Raw genomic sequence first — 6,000 nt, forward strand, 5'->3', positions numbered from 1 at the left:
TCTTCTTCTTCTTCTTCTTCTCCTTCTCCTTCTCCTTCTTCTCCGTAATGAATCACATTTTTGAGGGCCTAAACATGCTCCAAAACTCACGAATCTTTGCACATGCATCAGGACTGGCGAAAATGTACATCTAATATAGGTTTCAGAAGTGGGTGTGCCAAAATGGCTCGATAGCGCCACCTGTTAAATTTCAACGGAGTGCACCTCGAGCTGTGTTTCACGTACATTCATGAAAATCGGTACACACATGTAACGCACCATTACCTACAAAAAAGTCTCTTGGTATAAAATCCAAAACCGAACAGGAAGTACCTTATTTTTAATTTCCTGTATGATTTTTGTGATGTTTTTGCCATTTCCATGCCTCGTACTTTGACTAACTCCTCCTACAGTTTTAATCGGATTATCTTTAAATTTGGTGAGGGTCATCATAAGACCATTGTGATGTTAAATTGCAAAGGTTTTGAGTTTTCGTCAAGGGGTGTGTCCCTGGCGGCCTGCCAAAGTTTGATGTTTCATCGTGAAACAGGAAGTTGATGTAAATCAGGCAAGCAATGTCTGATCTTCCCCAAACTTCACATGTGTGATAGGTGTTCTGTCCTGAACAAACACCCATGAGCAAATTCAGTTATAGTCAGCGCACCACCTGCTGGTAACAGGAATTGACAATGTTAACACTTATGGACTCCTAGCAACAAATTAAAAAGTGTCAAAAAGTGTTAAATAGTCTGGCAACATACTAGACACACTAATACATGCTAGTGTTAAAGCATGCTACTAATGTAGTGAAAAAGGAGATTGCTGTAACTCAGGCAAGCAATGTCCGATCTTCCCCAAACTTCACACGTGTGATAGGTGTTTTGATCCAAACAAACACCCATGACCAAATTTAGTCATAGTCATAACGCCACTTGCTGGTAACAGGAATCCTAGGGACAATTTAAAACGTGTGAAAAAAGAGTTAAATAGGCTGGCAAAATTCTAGAAACACAATAAAACATGCTATCAACATTTAGCTACGTGTCAAAGCATGCTAATGCATTGAATAAGGAAGTTGCTGTAACTCAGGCTAGCAACGTCCGATCTGCCCCAAACTTCAGACATTTGACAAGAGTCCTGTACTGAACACATTAACATGCCCGCACTCCATTATAGTCATAGCGCCATCTACTGGCAACAGGAAGTGCCATGTGTAACAATGTTATGGAGTCCTAGCAACATATTAAAACCTGCCAGCAAGTGATAAATACACTGGCAGCATGCTGGAAACATACTGAAACATGTTATCAACACTTAGCTAAATGCTAAAGCATCAAATTACTGAAGTGAATTAGGAGGTTACTGTAATTCAGGCATACAGAGTTCAATATGCCCCAAATTGAACAAGTTTGATAAGAGTCCTTTCCTGAACACATCAACATGCCCGTATTCGATGAGAGTGTCACCTGCTGGCAACAGGAAGTGGCATTTTTAAAACTGTTATGGACTCCTTGCCAAATAATAAAAGCATCAACTTTAAGTGTTAAATAGGCTGGAAGCCTTCTAGAAGCATATTAAAACATGCTAGCAACACTTAGCTAAGTGCTAAAGCATGCTACTAATGCAGTGAAAAAGGAAGATGCTGTAACTCAGGCAAGAAATATCCGATCTGCCCCAAACTTCAAACGTTTGACAAGGGTCCTGTCCTAAATAAATCAACATGCCCATATTCGGTTAAAGCCATAGAGCCACCTGCTGGCAACAGGAAGTGTAATTTTTAACACTTTTATGCACTATTTGCAACACAGTAAAATATGCCATTGTGTGCTAATCATGCTAGAAATATTTTCAAACATTCTAGCAACACATAGTATGTGCAAAAATGATGCTATCAATACTATAAAACAGTTAGTTGTTGTAACTCATGCATACAATTCCCAATCTTACCCAAACATCACATGTTTTATAAGAGTACTGGCCTGAACACAACTAAAGTCCAGTATTCAATTATAAGTATAGTGCCGCCTGCTGGCAACATGAAATGACTTATTTTATTCTAACTTGAACATGAGATGTCTGAGCTGCCCGGAACTTTGCATGTTTGGTATGAGTTCTGGCCTGAACCCATTTGCATGTCGATATTCAGTTAAAATCATAGCGCCACCTGTTGGCAACAGGAAATGTGGCACAAATATTTACTATTTTATAAGCATATGGCCCAACGTTCACTGTTCCTCCTATGGGCACCGGGTAGTGGTGAGCATGGGTGCGAGGGCCCTTTCATCACTATTTGCAGCTTTAATTATTATTATTATTATTGTTGTTGTTATTATTATTATTATTACTATTATTATTATTATTATTATTATTATTATTTTTATTATTTTTACAACACTTAGTGGTTCATCTAGAAAATGTTTTAAAACCATATGCTACAGAATATAATGTAATGATTTTATTAATCAGTTTACTCATTCGGTTTATTACATTGTTCTGTCACATCATTTTTAAATCATTAAGCGTAGTCTGTAATTCTAAGGGAAATGTGGATTACTTTATTGCACAAAGTTTTGTATTTCTTCTATAATACAATTGATTGAATTTTGTAATATGAGTTATGTAAGGTAACTCATACTTAAAAGTTGCAATCTGATTAAAAATTTATGTTGCAGCTTAATTTATTGTACATGCATTAGTTTCCCTTTCAGATGCAAAAATTATGGAAAGAGTGTAAATAAACCATGCAAGGTTTTTTAATAAGTCTTGCGGTAGTCATTTTTAATAGTATTTGTGCCGTTATTTTACACCCAAAAAAACATGTCTTTACCCACATTGTACCCTGCGTTATTAGTATGTGTGTGTATATATATATATATATATATAGAGAGAGAGAGAGAGAGAGAGAGAGACACACACACATATATATATATATATATATATATATATATATATATATATATATATAGAGAGAGAGAGAGAGAGAGAGAGAGAGAGAGAGAGAGAGAGAGATTCAATTTAGTCTAGTATGAACTGATAGGATCAATGGATCTTGTCATTTGCTTTTACTGTGATCTCATTTGAGTGACATGTTGTCCTATCCTCGTGCCAGCAAACACGTCATCAGTGTTGTAAGGGGAAAATTAAATATTGTATGTCCCATATTAATAAATAAATAAAAGTAAGCAGTTTTGGTTTCATGGTGACTTCAACTATGGAGCATAGAGCTGGGTGGAGAATCAGCAGCAGTGAGTCTAAGGAGTGTGGTAACTACACCATTAGGGTTGTTGCAACAATGTCTGTTACTCATTGCTTAGCATATCTGTAATCCTGCCAGCTCTGTTCTGATTCCATTCTTCCACCACCTGTGCCAAGCAGGCACAGCCTGACAGCTGTGCAGCACTGCTCTCCTGATACAGGGCTGTTTTAGTGTGAGAAACTGGGTCAGCAGGTGCTACTCATTTTTTTCTTTCTTTCACACACACATATGCAGACGGTCTCTCTTTTGCTATATACATTCCCTGCAATCCCCTACTATGGTATCAGAAAAAAAATAAATAATAATATTCCATAACATTTGACCTGAGTAGTGTTCACTTTTTAACCTTTACATTCACCAGGTCAGAGTATACTGTACCTTCCTGTAGCCAAAGGAAATGGGTCAGGAGGTTGCACTAAAGAGAGAACCTTTTCATCCAAATTCATTTCTCAGTCCATCTATATAAAGAGTCTATAAATAGAAAATATGTGAAGTTCATGCCGACATTCAAAAGCCTGGTTCTATGTGACTATTGTTATACTAATTAAGAAAAAAAAGTATTAAATGTACTTTGTTGATGTTGATCAGAATAATTGAGAGGCAATGCACCGTAAGTAACATGAGTTGCAGTACGTAATCAGATAAACAGTAAGAACTCAAAGGTAATTGGTTTGATTCCTAAGAAATTAACTAATTCAAAGAACATTATCTTGCTTCAAAAACAATCATTTGCATTGCTTTTCTTTTTGTTTTTTTTTTGTTCATTAATTAATTCATTCATTCATTCATTTTATTTTATTAAATTTAAATCCTTAAATCTTAAATCCTCTTAGATTTAACCTTCACTGTATATTAGGGGTGGGAATCACCAGAGGCCACACGATACAATATTATCACAATATAATTTTAAAAATATTGTGATATTCTTTGATGTATTGTAATTATAACAGTGCAACTTGAACTTGTACAAAAAAAGTTGTGCAGACACTTTAGCAATTGGGTCATTTGAAAGTAAATTACTGTTAAATTTAAAGCACTCTGAATTAACATGAATTAACATTGAACAACTGTATTCTATGGAGCCAAAAGAGTCTCAATAAAGATAAATGCACACACTACATTTACATATGCACACATAGGATTCATACATGCACACACATAATTCATAAATACACACACAGGACACACAAATGTGCACAAAATTCACAAATGCACAAACACAATTTAAAAAGCACAGAAGATTCACAAATGCATACAAAATTCAGATATGCACACACAATTCAGAAATACACACAATTCAGAAATGCAAACAACATTTACAAATGCACTCAAGATTCACAAATGCACAGGACAAGATTCACAAATGTATTTCTGATGCACACACACATATAACTTGATTTACAAACTGCTTGCGTTCTGTGAACTTCACTGCATTTGTGTGTGAATTTTGAGACTCCCCTGACTTGGCTCGACACACAAATGTTTTTTTTTAAAACGGGGAATGACCTGCAACCAATCAGATATCTCCCTTGTTTTAGCCTATCACAAGAATGCACTCTGCGTGGGGGGGGGGGGGGGGGGGGCACCTGTCCTTCCCCTAATTTGAGAGGTTTCTCCACCAGTTCAGAGAGGTGTTCAAGCATCCCGCCAGTGGAAAAAAAGCCAGGCAAGCTTCTACTTTCCCTGCACCAAGGTGGATCTTCTGTCAAAATGAATGCCTGCACCCTCTCACTAAGGTCACTCCTATCTCAACCCACACACAGAATCCAGTTCTCCTAAAGATACACAAAGAATACCACAATCTCGCTCTAGCGTTCAGTGAGTGTATGACCACTCAGCTTCCCCCTCACCGAGCCTGTGACTGTGTATTAGATCTCATCCCCAAATAATTTTCCCCCTCTCGCAACCTGAATCCGAGGCCATGAATACTTACAATCAAGGATTACTAAGAGGGTGACAGAGAACTCCTGGCTATGAAAGCCGCCTTTGAAGAATGGCGGCACTGGTTGGAGGGAGCTCATCTGCCTTTTACAGCTCTGACTGACCACTGTAATTCAGAGTACATTAAGGCCGCAAAAAGACTGAATCCCAGACAGGCCAAGTGGCCCCTGTTCTTTACTTGATTCAATTTTAAGGTTACATATCGGCCAGGCTCTAAGAATGGCAAGGCCGACGCTCTGTCTCATCAGTTTGACAGGTCCCCTAGTTCACACACGTCTGATCCCATACTACCCACGACCCTCATTCTTGCTCCTGTACAGTGGGACATCATGACCGAGATTTCAGCATCACAGAGGAAGGAACCATCACTACCCGAATGCCCCCCGAACGCACATACGTGCCACTGTGCCTCCACACAAGAGTGTTACAGTGGGTGCATAATACTCCCAATGCTGGACATCCGGGTATCACGGCCACCACTCACCTTGAGACAAAACGTTTCTGGTGGTCCTCGCTTCAGGCCGATGTGATCACCTTTGTATATCAGTGCACCACTTGCAACATCGTCAAGTCCTCTCAACAGAAACCCGCCGGTTTACTCCAGCCACTGCCTGTACCACAACGACCATGGTCCCATATTGCTATTGACTTTGTCACAGATCTACCTCCCTCCCAGGGTTACATTACCATCCTGACAGTGGTTGATCAGTTCTCCAAGGCTTGCAGATTCACCCCCTCATTCTTTCCCTTGGCCAAACTACCCACAGCTTTGCAAACAGTGGAGGCTTTGATACAGCAGGTCTTCCCACTATATGGATAACCTG

This window comes from Carassius gibelio, chromosome B1 (assembly GCF_023724105.1).
Source record: "Carassius gibelio isolate Cgi1373 ecotype wild population from Czech Republic chromosome B1, carGib1.2-hapl.c, whole genome shotgun sequence".
Lineage (NCBI taxonomy): Eukaryota > Metazoa > Chordata > Actinopteri > Cypriniformes > Cyprinidae > Carassius > Carassius gibelio.